The sequence below is a fragment of the Lutra lutra genome, chromosome 9 (genome assembly GCF_902655055.1).
Source record: "Lutra lutra chromosome 9, mLutLut1.2, whole genome shotgun sequence".
Taxonomy (NCBI): Eukaryota; Metazoa; Chordata; class Mammalia; order Carnivora; family Mustelidae; genus Lutra; species Lutra lutra.
In genome coordinates, this window is record NC_062286.1 from 72,108,552 (window position 1) to 72,132,818 (window position 24,267).

Here is a 24,267-nt window from a genome sequence, read left to right on the forward strand (position 1 = left end):
CTGTTTTGTTAATAAAATATTTCTTAATACAACTGTGGATTTATTGATTTAAAAAATATATATATTTATGGCACCATTTTGGGACAAAGTGGTCCCATAAGGAAGACTGAGTTTGAAAGGAAAACCTGCCCTTTAGACAATCAAGGGAAGAATACTGCCTCTATTTTTCTGGAGCTTAACATTTATTAAGTGCATCTACATTCATAGACTTAAAGATACAGCCATGAAATGTACTTTTGTTTACATCTGTTCATCTTGCTGTCCAGGAAACTGCAAACTCATAAAAAGTAATTAAAAACAACATGAAGTTGCTGATTTCGTACATACGATTTTCTCTATAAAAAGCAGAATAATTCAAGTAAATCTGTGATTAAACTCCAATACTATCATTTACTATCTACGAGTTACCTCATTTCTCTCACTTTTCGCATTAGTAAATTAAGGGTAGGGCACCCGGGTGGCTCAGTTGGTTAAGCAACTGCCCGTTGGCTCAGGTCATGATCCTGGAGTCCCAATTGAGTCCCAGATCAGGCTCCCTGGCCAGCGGGGAGTCTGCTGGTCTCCCTCTGGCCCTCCCCCTTCTTGTGCTCTCTCTCTCATTCTCTCTCTTTCAAATAAATAAATTCTTTTTTTAAAAAAAGGTAATAATACCAACCTCCCAAGGATAATAAGAACTAATGTGCCTTGCACAACTAAGTGCAAAGAAAAGGTGGCTCCTTGTGTGCTATTATTTTTCCATAAGAATAATGAATTCAAGAAAACATGTCAAAAATGTTTGCTCAGGTTGTGCTATTTGAAAAATAAAAATGCAAAAGACAAGTGTGTAAAGGAATATACTTTTTCATCTCTCACTAATTATTTTTTCCTGCAAAAGCAAAGTCACTGTAGAAATGAGATGATCCTTCAATTACTTTCTGTAAGTTTCAGTCCCACAGTTAGCTGACAACTGATTTAAAACTCTGGCCCCTGAGAGTAATCTGATAGGAAAGCATGAGTTTGGTCTTTTTCTCCTTTTTTACAGTAAAATGTTTGAACATGAGGGTTTAAGCCATTTTATACCTACCTTGTTCTAGACACATATTATTTCTTTCTTATTAACTCATAACTTTTAAATATAATGGGGAAACAATCTACCTCTTCTTAATGTCTAAGTTAAAGGCTATGTTATGTAGCTTACCTTAAAAATGTAGGAATTTTTAGGGGCACCTGGGTGGCTCAGTGGGTTAGGCCTCCACCTTCAGCTCAGGTCATGATCTCAGGGTACTGGGACCGAGTCCCTCATTAGGCAGAGAGCCTGTTTCCCCCTCTCTTTCTTCCTGCTGACTTGTGATCTCTCTCTCTCTGTCAAATAAATAAAATCTTTAAAAAAAAAAGATGTAAGAATTTTTAAAGATGATGAAATAAATAGTATAAAATTTACCAGTAGTAAACAGATAAAGGATTCTTGACTAGTGGGACATAGATGCCCAGAGCAATATTTATTTAACCTCTAACAATATTTATTAATAAAATTTGACAGATATATTCAAAAAAGCATTTTCCTGGGAAGAGAGTCTAAGTAGGCTCATCAAATCTTCAAAGGACATCAAAAATTCCCTAACATGTTAAGAACCAAACCAACAAAACAGACCTTGGATATAAATAAAACTTTGTTATAAAAATAATACTGAAGATAAATGGTTCAGTGAGGATTAAGTAAGCATCCAGGAGGTATCATGTACATTTAAATGTACAGAGGCAGTATCTTTTTTATAATTTGTTCAGCTATCTGACTTTTATATGAATTAATTTTGCTTTGTTTTTTACAAGTTCAACCTTCAAATATTTATTGAGTACTAATATATGTAAATCACTCTGTTCATCTCATATATCCACTATTTGGAACAACATGATATTCATTTGAAGACAAACTTCTCCAAAGATTGGAATACTTGATTAAGGATTTTGAAGATACATTGTACATATTGACCACACAGCAAAGAAGACTCTGTCCATAAAATGCATCCATCTTGTGGAGGTCATCAATATTCCAAAGTGGTAAATGGACTACAAAAACAAAAAACAAAAAATAAGCAAACAGAAAAACCCACCTAATTGACCTCAAAATTAAATTCATTGAAAAGGAGGAAATAGTTCTCCATGAGGCTTATACAAAGGAGATGCTTTGACCACTTCTTGATAGTTCCTCTTTTATCAAGGAGACTGAATGATTCTAGACCAACTATGATAACTATGTCTTGTGCTTGTGTAAGTTCTCTTACACAATCATTGGGTGGTGTTCCCTCAAACAAGACAGCAATTCTGGGTGAGGAATATGGGTATTCAAATGGTAGCATCCGAAGTTTCTTACCTGAATCAGTTCTGTGAAAGAAATGGTGATGGTTTCTAAGATGCCACTGATCAACCCTGCTTAAGAGTGCGAAAAAAACATAGTATGTGGAGCCACAATATAGATCCTCCAGTAAAAATAGCAACAAATAAAAGAAGTCTTTAAAGAAGTAAGTAGGGCACCTGGGTGGCTCAGTGGATTAAGCCGCTGCCTTCGGCTCAGGTCATGATCTCAGGGTCGTGGGATCGAGTCCCGCATCGGGCTCTCTGCTCAGCAGGGTGCCTGCTTCCCTCTCTCTCTCTCTGCCTGCCTCTCCGTCTACTTGTGATCTCTCTCTGTCAAATAAATAAATAAAATCTTTAAAAAAAAAATAAATAAATAAAGAAGTAAGTAAATAAATAAAAAAATAATTAAGTTTTGTTGAATACTTCTGATCTGATATTTACTGTTTAGAACAACGTGTTTTCACGGTTAGATAGAAGAGTAATGTAATGTCAGAAGCACAGAATTTAGGGCCAGATTTTTGGGGCCTGAAGTCTGGTTTGAAATTCATTAGCTGTGAGTCCTTGGGCAGTCACTCTATCATACCAAGTTTATTTAGATAAGTAAGATTATTAATAAGGGGCACCTGGGTGGCTCAGGTGGTTAGGCATCTCACTCTTGATTTCAGCTCTGGTCATGATCTCAGGGTCCTGGGATCAAGCCCCGCATTGGGCCCCCTGCTGGGTGTAGAGTCTGTCTGAGACTCCCTCTCCTTTTGTTCCTCCCCCCAATTCACTCACTCTCTCTCAAAATAAATAAATAAAATCTTTAAAAAAAAGAAAAGTGCGATGAAACAACTTGTAGTTTGCAAGAGTTTTAAAATATAATATATTTAAATGCTTTGCATAGTTAGAATTAGATACTTTACTAGAAGATTAAAAAAAAATAATAATAAAGTTTACCTCCTTAACAGTATAACAGAAATGTTCTGGGCAGTTACTAATAGAGTAGAATTCACATAAAATTATAAGTTCAGAATTAAGATAATTTTAAAGGTTTGAGTTAATAGTTCTAATACAGATGGCACTTTTACGGTATCACAGACAAAGCATTACCTAGCCATGACTAACGGACTGGTTGCTCTTTTTGCAAGGTAGTCTATTTCATGGTGGGGTAGTTGTGATTTCTCATTTCTAGATTCCTATTGTTCCCACTTGCTAGTTCTTTAGTTTTCTCTGTGCAAAATGGAATGTACTCTATCTTCCGCATAACAGCCTTCCCAACATTATCACTTTCCCTCCATCCTTGCCTGGGCTTTTTCTTCTCCGTTCTTAACATTCTGGTTTCCCTTGGTTATTACTCAACTTATCTGGATGCTAAAATTCTCAAAATTTTAATACTTCTCTTAAACCTTTGTTCTTCTCAAAATGTGATATACAAGTGACCACAGTACTTGTAAGACCAAGTTACAGTGGTTGTATCAACGTCCCTGATTTGAACCTTATTCTTCTAATAATGACACTTAAGTTTGCATTATTTTTTTAAAAAGCTTTTAATACTTTTTTGGATTATATTGAATTTATGATTAATTTAAATCATCAGACTTTCCCAAGATAGGTCTCCTTTAACTTATACCTATGAAATTTGTTATTTGAATTTAAATGTAGGAATTTATAACTATCCATGAGAAATTCATTGCACTGAGTCTGAATACTGGCGAGTTGAGATAAATTTATATCTTGGTTCCCTCACAATGTCCTTTTACACAAAATCACTGGCAAATTTTATATACATTTAGTGAAAATATGTTCCCCAGGAAAGATATTAGGCATGCCTCAAGAGACCTCCCACTAATCAAAATGGATTTTGTACCCCACGGGTCATTGGGTAATGTCTGGATATGGTTTTGGTTGTCATGGCAGGGATGGGGAATGCTACTGGCATCTACTGGGGGCAGACCAGGGATGTTCATAAACAACTTACAGTGCATGGGAAAGCTCCCCCCCAATAGACAATTATCCTGTACGAAATGTTAGTATTTCCAAGGTTGATACTCAAAATACGTATTGCCTGGCTAGAATAATACATCTCAACTTTCCAATCATCTTTAAGTGGAGAGTCACTCAATTTCTTCCTATTTAGGAGAAGATCATGAGAAATTAAGTTGCCTTGCAATCAGGATACAGATAATTTTCTCCTACTGTGTCAGTGAATCTATTGAGAAAGGGAATTAGTTTAATTTGTAATGCTGTTTATTAATTATTACCACTTTTTGAGAAAAATGGCCAGAAGGCATCTATTTTTAAAAATAATTCTGATTTTGTTTTAAGCTTATCATTATAGAATTTGAAACATTCTTTGAGTATTACTTTTAAAATCAGGACAAATCTTGCCTTCTCCCTTCTTCTACACTCGCTTCTTATTTTCTAAAAATATCAAAATAACCAGTATAATTTCATGATCACATTAAAGTTCTCTGAACTATATGTGACCTTGACAAGGACAGATAAACTTTTGAAGAAGGGTTCTATAAATCATTTACTCTTCATTAACCTTGAGCATCAATTCTCTCACTGGTACCTTATTTCTTGGAATCTGATTGCAAGAGGCTTAGGCATAAGTGTGATTTCTGGCCTGCTTAGTCTATCCAAGAATCTCCAATAAGTACTCTGGGATTTTCTATCATTTCCAGAAATCCACTATAATGGACTTTTCCTTCCATTATCCAATAAGCTTTCTCAGTATCAAAATGTTTTTCAGAGAGGTGATTCCTGGGAGCACTGGAAGAGGAATAGGGAAGTGACTTAAGGATGAGAAAGAAACCCATTAAGACTGTATTATTTCGTAGGTTACTTCGATGGACAATAAAGGCTCACTACTACTTGGGGATTCTAGGAGACAGTGTAGAACATGCTTTAGAATTGTTCTGCCTCAGAGCTAAGGAAATGCGAATGTTTATGTCTATTCCCGGTCAAGTCTTTTTTTGAAGGACTTCTAGGGGGTAAAAGGGAGGCAATAACTCCAAAGTACTTTATGTGGTGTTGCAACCTGAGTATGTTTTATGGTCCAGAGAAAGCCCTAAAGCGCAGAATTGCAAAGTGTTTGCACCTGGAAGTCCTTCGGTTATTGTGCCCCAGAATGGGGAATGCTAGGGTGTATAGACGGGTTATCTGCACATCGATACAGTTTCTTATGCTTTTGAAATGTAATACTTTTACTAAAATGGAATGCACTCAGTTCTGTACAGTAAAATCAGTTTTGAGCTGAGCAGCTCATTCTCCAAAATGTATGTGATTCTACTCTCTGACCAGCCTCTCTATTTTCCCTGTGACTCTTGGATGGTTTTCTTAGGACCACCATGGCTAGTTTCTGGCCATCTTGCAATCATTTCCTACTGTAACTGCAACAGTCGCAAAACTTCCACCCTTTTCTCAGTTCTAGTGGGATAATTTCTCTCAGTGTTTGTCATGTCACGTAGAGCAACTTAGATCCAAAACCCAAATATTACTATCCTTAAAAATAATCAAGGGTCATGGGGCATGTGGCGTTTTCCTCTATGGGTATGGAAAATGTTGTCCCAGAAATCAAATTCACTTGTTTTCTTTGTCCATATGTTCTTCACAAACCACCCACTGTATGTCCCCCGCCCACTCTGAAGTTGTCTCAGATGCCTACCTCTGGCTGGGAAAGGATGGGAGTAGCATGTCCCTTTCCTATCTGTAGAAAACACACACACACACACACACACACACACAGAAAATGAACTTCTAAAAGGTTTAGACATGATTTTACTCCATGCACTCAATGATAAACCTGAATTTCTTGTCGCTGGGAGGTGGGATGGAAGAGGTTGTGCCTTTGATATTGCTAGCTTGCCTACATGCGCCACATATCCTGCAGGATCTGATCATACTTGTCCTGGGCCAGTGTGGGTTCCCCTCAGTTGTTGAGAGTATTCCCATGAGGTGGAATTCTCACTCTCGATTCTTTACACCATTTTTCCCCTTCAAGTCTCTTAACCTCCTTGTTTTTGCTCCTCTCATGACATGGAAGTCTTCACCGTATCTAGTATGGGTTTTAAGGCATGGTCATAATGGGCTTCCATAGATGAATATTTCAGGTCCTGAATAGGAAAAAAAGGATTACAGATAGCTGAGTGGTCTTATAGCCTGGATATAGTTTTATTCTCTTTTTCTTTCTGTTTCTCTATGGGTCCTTATGTAAAAAACCAAAAAACAAACAAAAAAACAGGGGCACCTGGGTGACTCAGTTGGTTGGGTGGCTGACTTTTGGTTTTGGCTCAATTCATGATCTCATGGGTCATGGGATAGAGCCCTGTGGGGGCTCTGACCTCAGTGAGGAGTGTGGGTGTGAGTCTCTCCTTCTAACCTCCCCCAACCCGTGCTTGCTGGTGCATGTGGTTTCTCTCTCTCTCTCTAAAATGAATAAACAAATCTTAAAAAAAAAAAAAAAAAAAAGCAAAGTCAGACATTGCCCTGCATGTGTTGTTCTCCCAACAACAACCCTCATGAGTTACCTTACCTGTTCACTTAATTTTAGGCTAAATTATGTGGAAGAGTTCTTTTCTTCTTATTGACCGTAAGTCATGTCACAAAGACATCTGCATTACCTTAGAAGAAGCTGTATTCTCTTCCTCTTCCTGATTCCTCCACCTGTCATTTCAGCCCATAGAAGGCAGGAATAGGGCCTCCATGACTCCGAATTGTGGTTTTACACTCTGAGCTATCAGAGAGCTCTGAACCTACTTACAGTTATCTTTGATATCTTTCCATTTAGGTACCACGTATATACATATACATATATATAAAATACCCTTTAGGTATTATTTGTAAATTTGTATTTTTTTAGAGTTGCTATTCTGTTTTTGAAGTTTCCCATTTATCTTTAACCCTATTTACCTCCAGACAATCTGGCTACTCAGTAACACATACATTTTTACTCTATTTTAAGAAACCTTTTCTCCCAAAGCCAACAACACCTATCTGTCTTATCCCCAAAGTTTCCTTCCTTCTCTACTATATAGTTCACAAAATTTCCTGTTTTTTCCCTCACCACACCAGGACCTCATTATTTATTGTTGGTGAGCATTAAGTCCAGAGTATCAATTGATTTTGTTGCCCTTTAAGACTTGTTCAAATGATCTACTCCTGATAATATGAAAATTTTCGTGGGTAATATAAGTAGCTTGGATTTTGAAATCTTGTTTCAATTCCCATATTGGTAAAATCTTATCTATTCTTCTCCACAATATCACGTTTTCTTCTCTGTACTTTGATCATCAAAATATTCTTATCGTATTTCAACATTAATGTTCAAAATAATCTTTATTGGATAAATTGGATAAAGTTTTACACAGAGAGATACTCTGCTCCTAGTAGCTTCTGATTTTAAAGTGACATACTTAATTTAAACTTATAGATAAGACTTTGAGTAAAACCATTATTTGTGAAAATTGACATATGCAGTGGAAATGTCCTACATGGCTTAATGGTTAATGGTTATAAGCATTGTGGGTGTCGTATGGTTTACAATGTGCTGTTGCAAATACCATTTTGTTCCATTTTCACAACCACCTTCTGTATAGATAAGAAAGATGATATACAGGTATTACCAAGCATAACAGAAATGGTGGCTTCAGAAATCACAGAATGGCTTAAGAAGTATAACACACACACAAAAGTTAATTATCCAAATTAACTAGGCAGCTCTTGATTACTTTTTTTTTTTTTTTGTGGTTATGAGGACATGGAAGACATTGTGGTGAATAGAAACCCATGATAATTCAAAAAGATCTTTCTAGCTTTATCCTGCTACAAATGATTTCTTGACACCACTGGCAAGTAGCACAATTTTTCTTTTTTTCTTTTCTTTCTTGTCTTGCTAATAAAAAGTAGAAGCCGAAATACTCAGTAATAAGTCAATAACATGCATCTGGATCTCAGCTAATAAAAGAGATGTTAAGGAGAGAATCAGGAAGCAAAAGAATCTAAATATATTTCTGCATTTGTGTAATGTGTTGGTGATAAGGATACTCTTTATAACTAGCATATTCCAATCTATTATATTTTATCTTTACAATCTTCCTGTGAGTAGATACAATTGGGATTCATGTCTCTATTTTGTAAATGATAACAATGAGAACCAGAAAAGTTAAGAAACCAAATGTAAAGTGACTTCTAGCAATATATCAATGTCTCCTATATTAGGTCATATGTCTCCTGAAACAGGGGAACTAAATTTAGTATCAGAGTTTAGAAGAGCTGGGGAAAAAACAAAACAAAACAAAACAAACTTTTAAATTCCTTTATTCATAGATGAGGAAATTGGAGCTTAAAGTTAAGAAGTGACTCATATGAAATCACACTGCCTGCTAACAGCCAAGCTAGAACTAAAGTCTGGGTCCCCTGACTCCAATTCCTATATCCTGTCTTCATAGCCAAGAAATATAGACTCTGTAAGCAGAAAACAACATGTACCCATTAGCAATGCCATCTTTATTTCCTCAAACTTGATTCCTTTCCAGCTCTCTGATGTAAATCTTCCAGCTGACCTTACTATTTATCAGATAAAATTACTGCTTGGAAGTTTGGTGGCAAAAGGGCAATGTGTGGTATGGAATGGTTAGTCAACAGAATTCCTTGAGTGAGTGGCTCAATTAAAACAATTGGGTTGGCACCAACATTTCTACTAACATTCACATATTACTTATAAAAGTTAGTTGAGTAACAATTCAAGGGTTAATTAGGAAGATAAACAAGGAATTTATTTTTTGTTTGATGGTGTTTCCTGGTCTGTTATCAAAAATATGAACCACATCTTCTACTCCCTTTAACTTAGTCTAGAGAAAGAGCAGTTCTGTAAGGGCCTACTTAGCCCGAGTGACTCCATCTCCGTTAAAAAGCCATTTTGTTGTTTGTACAGTAAACTTAAACTGACTTTGCTCCCCCGTCCCACCCCACCCCACCCCACCCCCGCCCCGAGAGAAACTTACTTAGAAGCAAGCCTGAGAAACCAGTAAAATATGGTCGACCAGTCCCTGATAAGAGAGTCCAAATACGAGGACGAGTCAGGCCAGGTGGAGACATCCAATCAGTAAAGCACACACACTATCTCCCTAAACACCAAAGAATGTAAACCCTGCTTTTTGGGTGCCAAACTAGGGTGCCAATTCTGACCACAGTGATAGGCTAGTTCAAACAGCTACTATAGGGTAAATTGTAATTCAATTGGCCACCTGCGTGTGACCTAACATGACTATGCAACTTTCTCTGTGTGTTACAGTCTCATTGGCCAGGCTCAACCACATGACCTTTGCTCTATAAAAGCTAGTCTGTGAGGCTGGGGGGTGTCGCTCTCCGTAAGAGACAGCCCCGGCCCGTCGGTTTGATTCTCGGTGCTGTCGAGAAATAAAGCTTTGCTTGACCTTTGCTTTATATCATCTTGCTCCTTTGATCATGGACCCCATCAGTTCTTTTTCCAATAATCTTGAACCCACACCACCTGGTTCTTCAATGCTTTCATTTACTAAGCAACTCCTTCACCTTCCATCTTGAACACCTGGCCTAGAACATCCCTTTGGGTTCTCTCACCATCCGTGTGAATTTCAGTATTTCTGAGGGTGATCTTCTCAATAGCTTGGCTTTAGAATTCCTCATCCTCTTCAGTCCCAAATACCTCCATTAAGTTCAGTCTCCGTTACTGAGGGATGACTTATACATATCAGCAATCTTTTCCCCAAAGAGAATTGCATTTTTCAAATGCAAAATTCCACAATCCCTCTAAATGACTATTCATCCTAATTCTTCTTATTTTCTGTTTCTCACTCCAATTAAAAATAATTGCCTCACTTATAATATCTTGGCTTGCCTTTCTATCCTATTGTATCATTATATTAATCTCTCTTCACATACACTTGTCCTTTTGCTGACACAAGCACACAAATGGCAGTCAATTGCTTTCCTAAATCCTTTTCGAGAATGCTTATATTTCTTGCCCAGTCTTACAGGCTGATATGGTAGAAAGCCCATTGTTCTAGTTCTATGGCAAGTTAGTCATTTCTCTATTTTTTGTTTTGATTTGTTTTTTTAAGATCTATTTGAGAGAGAGAGAGAGAGAGAGAGAGAGAGAGCATGAGCAGAGGGAGGGGCAGAGAGAAGGAAAGAAGCAGACTCCCTGCTGAGCATGGAGCCCCACACAGGGCTGGATCCCAGGATCCTGAGATCATAACCTGAGTCAATATCAAGAGTCAGGGGCACCTGGGTGGCTCTGTGAGTTAAAGCCTCTGCCTTCATCTCAGGTCATGATCCCAGAGTCCTGGGATTGAGCCCCGCATCCAGCTCTCTGCTCAGTGGGGAACCTGCTTCCTCCATTCTCTCTCTCTGCATAGTTGTGATCTCTGTCTGTTAAATAAATAAATAAAATCTTTAAAAAAAAAATAACAAGAGTCACATAGCTGATTAAATCGTCCATGTTCAGGAAATTGGACCTTAAAGTTAAGATGTGACCATTCCTCTTATTTTTCCCCCACTGTTTTTACTCTTCATCCATAACTCTTAATATTTTATCATTCCCCAAAGCTACATACAAACTCAGCTGGCTCCTAGACTAACTATTCCTCAGGTATCTCAAACGGAGCATATCCCAAACTGATTTCATTATTTCTCATTTGAAACTGTATGTTCATAGGGGCGCCTGGGTGGCTCAGATGGTTAAGCATCTACCTTCAGCTCAGGCCATGATCTCCAGGTCCTGGGATGGAGCCCCACATTGGGCTTCTGGCTCAGTGGGAAGTCTACTTCTCCCACTGCTCATGGTCTCTCTCTATATATTTCTCTGTCTCAAATGGATAATTAAAATCTTAAAAAAAAAAAAAAGAACACTGGGTGGCTCAGTAGTTTAAACCTCTGCCTTCAGCTCAGGTCATGATCTTGGTGTCCTGGGATTGAGCCCCATGTAGGGCTTCCTGCTCAGTAGGGAATCTGCTTCTCCATCTCCCTCTGCCCCTCCCTCCCATTTGTCACTTTTCCTCTCTCTCTCTCAGGTAAAAAATCATATCTTTAAAAAAAAAAAATCTATATTTAAAAAAAAACTTTAAAAACCCTTATGTGTTAATAGCATTATCAACCTTCCATACAATTAGAATGAAAATAATATAAACATATTTTAAATAATGCCTGGCATCTTGTGGAATTTTTAAAAATCTCTCTTTTCCTTGTCTATGCCTTTGAATAAGTCGAATTCTTTTTGTGTGCAATATCCCTGGTTAGTTCAGATTTTCTTTTTTAAAGATGTTATTTATTTATTTATTTGACAAACAGAGATCACAAGTAGGCGGAGAGGCAGGCAGTGGGCGGGCGGGGAGGGGGGAAGCAGGCTCCCTGCTGAGCAGAGAGCCCGGTGCGGGGCTCAATCCTAAGACCCTGAGATCATGATCTGAGCCAAAGGTAGAGGCTTAACCCACTGAGCCACCCAGGCACCCCCAGAATGTTCTTTGACTGGACTTTTGTAACAACTGTCTGTTCTCCCTGATCCATACTTGTCTTCTCTGTGATTCAATCTTTGCAAAACTCACTCTTAATCACACCAGTCTCCTTTTCTAAGAAGTTAAATGCCTCTCTTCTATCTTTAAAATAAAGCCCATGCTCTGCGTTGGTGCTTGTTACCTTTACTCCTCTCAGCTCAAGCCAATTTCTCTTATATTTGCACGTCTCTGTCATTTGGGCTATTTTGTACGTTAGCCTAAAAAGCACCAAGTTCTTCACCAATAGAACTTGTTCTCTTCTATCAAGGCTCCCTTCATAATATTTTGTAAAGCTTTTTTTCCCGTCAGCCCAGTGAGCATCGGTTATGCCTGCATCCACAGACATCTTGTGTTTGTGTCTATTATTTCCTCCATTCCACCTTGGTCTACGGTTAGCTGATTACAGGCTTTCTCAATTATATGTAAGTTCGAGGATCAGGTTTCTCCACAAAGTTTCATAGATTCTGAAGTTGGAATCATTTTCTCTTCCTGTGTATTTGTTCAATGCACTGTTCATATCCCTTAGATGACATTTTGAGCAATTAATACATACATAGTAATTAGTCTTAATATAGTTATTTATAAATTATTCTGTACCCCCATTTATGGAAGGTAAGAACTTTTTTTTTGTTCTAATATTCAAATATTTGGAAAACATCTGTGATGACCTCATGACCTGAGCTAGGAATTCAATATGTAATTTTGAGCCCACAAAAAGTCTACATGTCATTGGGGAAACAAATAGTAATCACAGAAACATGCCCATGAATCATACATGGGCATGGTAAGATGAGCTCATGGTAAATTGAAGTTGGCCTGAGCTAAGATCAATTAGCGGACCAGTTCAGTTAACTCACGGAGGTGGGTTAACCACGTAAGACATGGGAAGAAGGTTGGAAGTTAAATCTCTGTGTTAAGAGAAGCCTAGGAGGGGCGCCTGGGTGGCTCAGTGGGTTAAAGCCTCTGCCTTCGGCTCGGGTCATGATTCCAGGGTCCTGGGATCGAGCCCCGCATCGGGCTCTCTGCTCGGCGGGGAGCCTGCTTCCTCCTCTCTCTCTGCCTGCCTCTCTGCCTACTTGTGATCTCTGTCTGTCAAATAAATAAATAAAACCTTTAAAAAAAAAAAAGAGAAGCCTAGGACACCTCAAAGACTGAATGAAAATCAGTGCGGCTGGACCACAGAGGGTAAGGGTGCCGGGATGAGGGGGGAGCAGTATGAAAAATGAGACTGGAATTTTACATAAGGGCTGGATAATCTTGTCTGCAGGGGACAGAAAACACAACTGAAACTCTCTTACTAAGGAAATGGCTCACCTAAATGGAAGCTCTGAGGTGGTAGACATTCGGGTTTAGTGATACTTACGAGAATCCACCTTCTTTCTTCAGCTCTGTGAACCTCAAATGTTCAGAGATTGTAAGTGAACATCCTACAAAGGAGCACCAGCAATGAGAGTATGAGGAAAGCCAAGAGAACACAGTGTCGTCACAACAAAGACAAGAAAGTGATGGAGGAGGAAGAGTTTACTGGGCTGGTTGTTAAAAGTAAGAAAAAAAATATCTCTGATGATTGACAGATGCTGGAAATTGTTGATTTTGTTTCAGCAAACCTATAAGAGGAGAAACTAATTAAATGTTCAAGAAAGAAAAGAAAAATTCGTATATTAAAATGTGGATCTAATTACTTAACACAAGGATTCTCACCCCTGGCGATTCATTAAAATCACCTGACGAACCTTAACAACTACTAATGCTCAGGCCTTTCCCTGGGGGCCTGGATGGGGCCAAAGATGTTAATTTTCTAATCAGTTAATTTACTAATTCATTAATTAACATTACATTTATTAATTTATTAAAACTCTCCAGGTATTTCTAATAGGCACCAAGGGTTCGGATAAATCACAGGAAGATACCTGTCAGAATTTTTTTCCATGGAATAATCTATCCACATTCCCTTAGGCTATAAACATAGATTTCCTCTGGTTTATCCAGATAATCAGAGAAACCCTGTTGTATGTTATGTATACCACCACGAGTAGCTTAGAATAATATTAGTAGAAGAATAATGTGTACACCTAATAGTACTAGTTACAAGCAAGGATCAGTTGAGAGCACTGAATTTTTACTTTTCCTGTTCCATAGCCTCAGTTATGGTTCGTGTGACTGGAAGTCCTTCCTCCTAATTTGGACAGGTTTTTCCCCGTGTATTCCATACACATTCATCTCACCACCCCACCCACAATGTGAGTTCCCTGAGGGCAATGGTTAAGTTTTATGCCTGTCTCCTATTTAAACACCAAAACCGAGGTAAATATCAAAACTCAGAAGAAATTTGACAAAAATGGGATTGATTGATTTACTCATATACTCATGAATCTATTTCAACTTCTTTTTGATGGGACTCATCAAAGAGGAAAGAAGTAGCCTTTGTGGCCAAGTGCAAAAATAATATCCTTCATTGTCGAAGGTGAAGTCTCATCTTCTATTCTCTTAGAGACTTTATAATAGATTTATTTTGACTTCTCACCTCCTCCCCATTCCTGAAATACAATAATACCACAACAGTAACAGAAGCAATAGTGAAAGCTTACCGTCTTAATTCAGCTTTGGCTTAAGCCAGAACAGATGGTAAAACTTTTTTAAAACCCAGGCGATACTTGAGAAGCAATAAATGGAGCTGTGCTGCTGAAGTTGCTTTATACTTGTGCACGCTAATGCACACTGGGTAGTTAAGGAATTCACAGAGTAAAATGTTGGAATGGGTATTTGTAGTCTCTCAACAGTATGTGTGTGCGGGGGAGGGGTGGTTAAAAATGGAGGACACTTTAGAAATGGTTCAAGGACATACCAGTACATTTAGAAGAAAGAAAAAGCCATCAAACTACCTTTGCCCATGAAAAACAAAACAAACAACCCCATTTTTTTTTCCCCAGTGAAGCAGAAGGAATGACTACAGTGAAAAGAAAAAGAAAAAGTAAAAAGAAAAAGAGAGACAGATTCTCCTGAATTGCTTAGTCTTAGAAACTTAACGCAAAGAGCTACGTTTCTGGCATTTTGTCATGAGAAATGAGATGTTAAAAAGGGATAGCCATGGCCAACTTCCCAATAACCATATTTTCCTTTTTCTTTATTCTGTTTTATGTTTCTCTAACTCCAACCATAATTAGTGCAATGTAAAAACCCTTGTCTCATAACCTGAAAACCTCCGGAAATCTGCAGACTGTGCAGCTTCCAATTTGAGCTGAGCCAAAAACCTTTCTGAGTTTCATGGGGAACCTTTTTTTTGCCCTTTGCCACTCAAATAATTTATTTATTTGATTTGATCCTTTTGACCTATTAAAAATGTTGCCACAGGCCTTAGGGTTTCTTGGCGGGGATACAAAATGTTGAGGCAATAATTAAATTAACTCTGGCACAAGGAAGGGGCAAGAATCAGATTAAAAAGAAAATCTTCTCTCTTAGATAAGGACTGCAAAGAGAGAAAATTTCTATCTTGTGTTTGGGGTCAGTAGTGGGAAGCCCCGTCTAGCTTCTTTCATGAACCTCACTAGAACCTGCTATGGCATAAGCGTGGTGAACTGGAAATGTGTTTCGTTAGAATCTGATGAACCAAAACCACCCGGATAAACATAAGAAATGAGGCTTCGGTAACCTGCATCCAGATGAGAGCATCAGAACCCTACCTGTGATGGCGAGTGAAGGAAGGAAGTAAAGGGAACCCCAGACAGTGCTTTCTTGAATCAGTATCTCCTCCTACATCCCCTTCTCCATTAGTCTGGCTGCTTGTTTTTTCCTGACTTTCATATTTAGGAAAATGGAGCCCATCCAGGGGTTCATCCATTAAGGGTTTATTTCCACAGTCTGATGGGGGGAAATGTATTCTCTTTGCCTTTTCATCTCCTTAGGTTTCCTTCCTTTCTCCATTTACCAGTTTCTCTCTTGCCCATTTTATCTGTCCCTCACCTCACTATAGAGTGGCTAGAGAATGGGATAGGACTTCTATTTCGTTGTCACTACCTGTTTCAAGCCTTGACTGATGCATGGTTAAGGAAAAAAAAAAAAGTTGAAACAGAATTGCAGGTGGATACATCTGATAACACATTCATTCATTCATTCATTCATTTAACAAATATTTATTAAGAACTTATTATGTGCCAGCCTCTTTTTCGGTACATAGGGAGGTGAGCACGATGGATAGGTTTCTTCTCGTCATGGAACTTTCAACCTAGAGAACCATAGGCCTGTCAAATGACACATGGTTCCTACCAGATTTTTTTTTGACTCACAAGAAGGAATGGGTTGAGGACTACAATGCAATCGAGAAATTAAGCCGCACTGTGCTAGGAAGAATGCCGGCGAGCTTCGAGCTGTTTTTCCTGCTGAAACACTGCAGGGAGATAGCTATCGGTTCTTTTTCCTCCCCTCCAACTCCCCTCTTCAATGCCAGGGATGATGTTACCCTTCAGGAACCTTTTCCTTTTAATCTGTTCTTTCCTTTTCTTTTATAGAGAGAAATGCAAGGCATTATCTACTATCAGCCAAAGGAAAAAATCCTTTTCTCCGTGGGGTTTCCTGATTGACTTGTTGAGTGCTGAGAATTTGTCCCTGGTTCGATATTTCTCCTGTTAGTGATTGAGGGAAATCTCTGATGACAATACTATACTCCTGGGGGTAACACCTTAAATCAACACAGAATGGGGTCATCCTGTGTGAGCTGTGGATCAGCTTGAGTGATTCTGAAGAGGAGGGGAAAAGGAAGCCTCGAAACAACTTGCCTCTTCGTGTGCTTAGTGATTCTTAAGTAATCACAGCTCTGACCTCACACTCGGATGATCACGCTCGCCCTGCCTTTCTGCGGGCTGGGGCGGCGGGCAGGGAGCCAGGCTATCAGCCGTCTGCTGAGATAGTCATGCCGTGTGGGCACAGCAATGTTCTGAGCTAACCAAGCAACGCAGATACGGAGTCTTTTCGGAGGCCTGATGTCAGCCGTCAGGGCACGTGCACTGCTCTACAGGATATCGGAGTTGTAGTACCATCCAGGACCTCCCTTTCTCCGTGCTCGGCGACAACATTTTCTTGTGGGCAGTTCATTTTCTTGTGGGCAGATAGGCGGGCCACCGTGAGAAGGGTGCTCCCACGTCAGGCAAAGAGAATACCACCTCCCTGGACAAATGCTGGCCTGGTGAGTTAATTTGTTTTACAGTGTGCATACATGAAAACAAAGAAAGAAGAGACTAGAGTGTTCACGAAGGTGTCCCCTAGGCCACGGTAGGAAGGAGGAAATCAACCTGGAATTGAAAACGCCCCACCCCAAATGTGGCTGGAAGATTCAGTGAATAATACTTCCTGATAACGTGGATCATAGAGTTCAACGCTTTCCTAAAACAGTGGACGGACGTATGTTCCCAGCTCCAGATCTCTTTCATGGAGGCATTATGAATCGTAAATATGTTGACCTTCTCATAGACTTTATGATAGTTGTTGTTGGCTGGACATCATTTTATTTGCATCGCTACATAATGAGTTTCTTTTCTTAAAATTATTTATTTATTTACTTTGTTTCATTTGTGTATTAGAGAGAGAGCATAAGCAGGTGGAGCAGCAGGCAGAGGGAGAGGAAGAAGCAGACTCCTGATGTGGAGCTCAAGGTTGGATACCAGGACACTGGGATCATGACCTGAGCCAGAGGCAGACACTTGCCTGACTGAGCCACCCAGGTACACCATACACAATGAATTTCTTAATAATTTTGTCCTGCCCTTAGATTCTTCCTAATTTTCTCACCATTCTGATTGTACTACAATTATTTCAAACAGACATATTCCTTTTTTATTCAATTATGTCATTAAAATTAATGTAGTAGAGTAGAAATGCTCAAACAGGTATGAAAATCACGTTTTATCATGCTATTTAAAAGGTTTAGGCAATCTATATTGTCACACACAGTAACTTTCACAACAAACACTCTCACAATGACCTTGCCATCACTGAGCATTCAGAGCATGAAATTTGTAATTCTGTGTCACATACCTTCCTTCATAATGCACTTTGAAGTTGCTAGTGTGAGTGAACTTTTCTAACGTGCAATTTTTCCATGACCAGGACACCCTGTCTTAATTGCTGCTATTGTTTTCTCACTAAGGCCTGATATTGCCCGTCCTTTAAAGTTATAAGATACTTAGATATGCTCAGTTAAGGTATTTTATTAGATTTAATTTGAAATATGACTACTGTAAATAAGTATAGCTAATTGACTGACAGTTATGGGCCTCTGTGGCTCTGTAATTTAAAAAGAGAATTTGGGGGCACCTGGGTGGCTCAGTGGGTTAAGCCTCTGCCTTCAGCTCGGGTCATGATCTCAGGGTCCTGGGATCGAGCCCCACATCAGGCTCTCTGCTCAGCGGGGAGTCTGCTTTCCTCTCTCTCTGCGTGCCTCTCTGCCTACTTGTGATCTCTCTTTCTGTGTCAAATAAATAAATAAAATCTTAATAAGAAAAAGAGAGGGAATTTGACAGAAGGCATTTCCTCAAAGACCTTGAGATTGACCTAAAACAAAGAAATGAGAGAGGAAGTCCAGAAAGAAACCCAAGAATCATTGTTTTAAGGATCTTGTTTATTTTAGAGAGAGAGAAAGAGAGAACATGAGCAAATAGTGGGAAGGGCAAAGGGAGAGAGTCCCAAGCAGACAGTACACTGGGCATGGACTCCTAGGCAGGGTACGATCCCATGACCCTGAGATCATGACCTGAGCTGAAACCAAGAGTTTGCTGCTCAACTGACTGAGCCACCCAGGTACCCTGAAAAGTAACAATCGTTGATCCAGGCTTTATAAGAAACTAATTTCTTAATAACTGTGCCCATTGTTCGGCATAATGCTTGTGAAAACTATGGCTTACTGTCATAATAGGCATCCAGGACACATTCTTTGACTTAAACTGAATGGCAACCAGGATTATTAAGTAAAACTCAACACGATGCTAAATGAATGACTAGAGGTATAGCCATAGCCATGTGTCCATATAGCCATAGCCAATTCTGTCAATTAGTTGAAAAATGGAAATGTTAATATTCATTTTATAATAATGCAAATAAATATATCTTAATGAAAAGAAATCTTTATAAGGCCAGTATATGGACTGGACATAACATATGTTGAGAGAGAGACATGAAGGAGTTCATTTTCTTTCATTGGATGCATCAAAAGAAGAAAATTACCTTGGGGCTCTATCTTTTTTCCTTGACATTCAGGAAATGACTCCTTGTCTCTGTGATGTCAACAAAGTGTGTAAAGTGATTTGGGTTCCTCAAAAATTTCAAAGCCTTTTGGGATTTTTTTTACATTAATGGAAATAATATGTTCATATTTAAAAATCATATCCATTCCCAATCATCCAGCAGATGTAACATGCTTCTATATTTCAGCCAGCTCCTAAATGTGTCAAAAATCTGTATTGTAACAGAAACAATCAGAAATACACGTTGGGAACCAGGAATCCTGTGTTCTTATCTCAAATTCTATGCTAATTTTTAGGCAAGTAGATGACTTCATCCCTTTAAGTCTAAAATTCTTTATCCATCAAATAGGGGAAGGGTACTTGTCTTTTTAACTTACCAGAGCCTTTAATGATTTAGATTTTGAAAACAGCATTACATAAGACAAAACAGGGATATATATCTGTATATATATATAGATATATATCTCTTAATATAGATTTTATGGATTATATGTATTTATTTGATTTTATGTATTGTATGTATTTATTTGGAAGAGGGAGAGAGAGAGGATAAGCAGGCAGAGGGGGAGGGAGAAGCAGACTCCCCACTGATCAGGGGGCCTGATGTGGAGCTTAACCCCAGGACACCAAGATCATGACCTGAGCCAAAGGCAGCTCCTTAACCAACTGAGTCACCCAAGCACCCCCTGGTGTGTGGGTATAATAATTTATTATATGTTACAAATATATAATAAATTATATATTTAATATAAATTAAATATATTTTAATTTATAGAATTATGTTCAAATTTATGTTAACTGTTTCATCAAGAAGTCTCTGGGGGCATATGGGTTGCTTAGTTGATGAAGCATCTGCCTCTTAATTTCTATTCAGGTCATGATGTCAGGATTGTGAGATCAAGCCCCATCTCAGGCTCTGCGGTCGGTATGGAGTCTGCTTAAGAGTCTCTCCCTCAGGGGCTCCTGGGTGGCTCAGTGGGTTAAGCCTCTGGCTCAGGTCATGATCTCAGGGTCCTGAGATCAAGCCCCACATCAGGCTCTCTGCTTGGCAGGGAGCCTGCTTCCCCACCTGTCTCTGCCTGCCTCTCTGCCTCTTTGTGATCTCTCTCTCTCTCAAATAAATAAATAAAATCGTTTTTAAAAAAAATTAAAAAAAAATGATTCTCTCCCTCACCCTCTGCCCCTTCCTGGCTTAAAAAAAAAAAGGAGACGTTTCAGTGTTGCCAGTTCCTTACATGCTGGATAAGGGAGGAGGAATTTTAGCCAATTTCCACTTATTAATTCCTCATTTTCAAATCATTCTGCTTATACATGCCCACTTCTCTGAAAGCTACTGAAGGAACTTAAAAGGAATTAGATTCTATGTCAGAAAAACACACTATTCTTCCTCCTTTGTGTCTCCTTTACTACTCATGCAGAATGTATTTCACTTCTGACAGTTTTGGTCACTTCTGGTAGGAGTTTTCCCCACACCAAGCAGTCCTGTGAGACACCAACTGGGTGTCCCACTTTTTTTTTTTTTTTAAGTATTTTATTTATTTATTTGACAGAGAGAGAGAGATCACAAGTAGGCAGAGAGGCAGGCAGAGAGAGAGGGGGAAGCAGGCGCCTCCCTGAGCAGAGAGCCCGATGTGGGGCTCGATCCCAGGACCCTGAGACCATGACCTGAGCTGAAGGCAGAGGCTTAACCCACTGAGCCACCCAGGTGCCCCGGGTGTCCCACTTTTAACACTGTCCTTAACTCTGTCTAATGGGAGATAGCATCAGATCCCATAGGTGAAGGGCTCAGTCCCCTGAGATTGTCCCCCAACTTCAGATCCCCATCGCAGGTAGTAGGTCCCCAGGTTATCCACAACTTCTATCCAACTTGGATATAAGTCAGAGGCTCCCATGATCTCTGTCCCCTTGGAATCAATTCTTTGCTGGAGGGGCTCACAGAACACAGCTGCTTCTGTTTATCAGTTTATTAAAGGATATGATAAAGGATACAGATGAACAGCCAGATGAAGAGATACAAAGGGTGTGGTCTGGGAGCATCCCCAGTGCAGATGCTCCTATCCTTATGGAGTGGGGGCTGGGGTTGAGGGCGCAGGGATGACTCTCTCCCAGAACATAATGTGTTCACTGACCAGGGAGCTCTCCAAACCAAATACTATCGGGATTTTTATAGAGACTTGATCAAGTAAGCACGACCCATCATTAACCACACTTGTATCCCTTCTCCCTTTGCCAGGGAATGGTGGGCGGGGCTAAATATCTTAAGCTTATAATCAAGCTTATAACCTGTGCTCCTCTAGGAGCTCACCCAGAGTTACCGAATTAGAACAAAAGACACTAATCATCAGGAAATTACAAGGGTTTCAAGAGTTCTGTGCCAGGAACTGGAGGCAGACAGCAACATATATCTGTGTATTTTCTATGATCTAAGATTCTGTCCATAAAGATCTTCCATTCTAGTCTGGGAAATGACACCTAAACACAGGAAAAAGTAAATAAAAATGTTAGGGTGGGTACATATAATAAAATACTGAAACTGAATATTGAGGACAATTGCTTAAATTAATCCTAAGCATTAAAAAAGGGTAATAAAAACAACAAATCAAAAGTTTTTATTTTACTTTCTACCACTCAATGTATGCAAAATAAAAATACGTTTCTCTGATTAAAATTTCCAAGGCTTTTTTAGAATTGCAAGAAATAAAGCTATGGAAAATAAAGCAGTGCATTAGCCACTAAAATTTAGCAGGGTGAATAAAACTTTATTGTTCATTTTTTTCCTAATTAAACTTTATAGATTTCTTAGATGTTAATCAGCACACAAAGCGTCTAGAATTTTTACTTCCTAAAGCAATAGCAAACTGATTTTTAAATTATCCAATAGATCTTAGTAGAGAAAATGTGGACTGGAAATTGTTTCTTAATTATAAAGGTTTCATGGGGAATAAAAAAAAAAAAAAAAAAGAAAAAAGAAAACCTGAGCTAAATTATAGCAACATAAAACTAGGAACCAACCTAGAATTTTTCTTCTCTCATTTGTTCTTGCTTTTGCTCAGCTAGGAGATGGTAGGACCTTCAGATAATGATTACTTCATCATCATCAAGGAAATATTGAATATACTCTTGTTAGCACTCACTGATTTGGGAGCTTTACTCCACATTCATTAATTCTCAGGGTGAATGGGGTGTGTAACAGGGAGAAGGAGGTAGACAAAAAAGTAAATGGAGACATTAAATTATGAACACTTTTTTGGCAAGCATTTCTACAAGCAAATATTTCAGTTTGCAGGCTCCTAACTCACACGTAGTTATTTCTTACATTCTCCCTCCAATCTTTGGGAATAGTATTCCCTCTATCCTAGGCTAGTATGTAGAAATATGAATGAACATTTAGTCTTTACTGTCTGTCTCTCTCTCTCTGTCGATAAAGGTAGTAATAAAAGAGTAGTAGGACACATGAGTGTTCTAAGTGGTCCATAGATATTTAATATTTATGTGGGAAAGAAACAGTTTTCCTGGACCTTCCCCAAATGGTCCATCTTAATGAAAGTCATTATCAACAACTGCACCATACAAGACAGAAAGTTAGACAATTATAGTCATTCAAGATAGTTGATACTTTCTTACAATCAGAACGTTGAAAAGATCTGTCTGTGGCACCCCAGTATATCTCTACTGCCTGATGCTTCACTGTGCCCCCTGCATGATTGCTTTTATTTGGTGTCTCATTATTTCTGGGTTGATTTCTATAAAAGTCTCCTAGAAAGTGGTCTTGTTTAGCACCATATGCCCACACTTTATATCAACTTTCCCTGTTGATTTTTCTAAAATGAACATCTCGTTATGTCTTATCCCTGCTTACAAATCATTTGTTTCCAGCAACATGTCGTATTAGAAACCCTAACACCGGTCTGGTTAATAACAAAAACAAAATAAAATGTTGACCGAAGTGCTTGAAAATCTTTTAAATGCATAGATGAATGAAAATAATGAAAAGTCCCCCAAAAACAAATCAATGAGAAAGCATAACTCCAGATATATAAGAAAGCACAGAGGCAGACTGTGGGGCCATTTTCTAATCCCTGGTAACCTAGGAATTAAGGCAATCTTCAGAGTGTCAGATTAAGGTGCTGAAGAGACAACAGGAGACCCAGTGGAGGGCCTGAGCAAAGTGAGATACACATCAGATCAGAAAATCCCACATGAATGGAACTAGAGGTGTATTATGCTAAGCTAACTTAGTCAACCAGAGAAAGACAATTATCATATAATCTGATATGAGGAATTTGAAAGGCAGGGCGGTGGGTTGTGGGGGGAAAGGGAGGGAAAAAAATGAAACAAGATGGGACTGGGGAGGAAGACAAACCATAAGAGACTCAATCTCAGGATACAAACTGAGGGTTGCTGGGAGATTGGGGGAGTAGGGATAGGGTGGTTGGGTGATGGACATTAGGGAGGGTATGTGCAATGGTGAGTGCTGTGAAGTGTACTGGACTGATGATTCACAGACCTGTGCCTCTGAAGCAAATAATACATTATATGTTAATAAAAAAAGAAAAGAAAATCCCACATGAAGACAGACAGGACTTTCCCTTGATGAGAAAACAGGAGGAAACAATCTATAAGAAATGAAAATCAGAGGAAAAGTGAGCAGTGAAACTCTGACATATAATGACTTCAGATTCTCAAATTTTAAATAATGTGAAAATTCAAGTCTTTAATCCATTTTGTGTGTGGTATAAGATAATGGTCAAGTTTCATTCTTTTGCATGTGGCTGTCCAGTTTCCCCAAAACCATTTATTAAAAAGATCATCCTTTCCCCATTACATATTCTTGGCTTCCTTGTTGTAAATTATTTGATTACATATGTGTTGGTTTTTTTCTCAGGTCTTAATTCTGTTCTGTTGATCTATTTGTCTGTTTTTATTCCAAGACTGTACTATTTTGATCACTATATCTTTGTGAAACAGTTTGAAATTAAGAAGTGTGTTGCCTCCAGCTTCATTTTTTCTCATCATTGCTTTGGCTATTCGGGATCTTTGTGTCCTATACAAATTTTAGGATTGCTTGTTCTAGTTTTGTGAAATATGCCATGGTAATTTTGGTAGGGATTGGATTACTCCGTGTATTGTTTTGGGCAGTATGAACATTTTTAACTATATTAATTCTTCCAATCCCTGAGCAT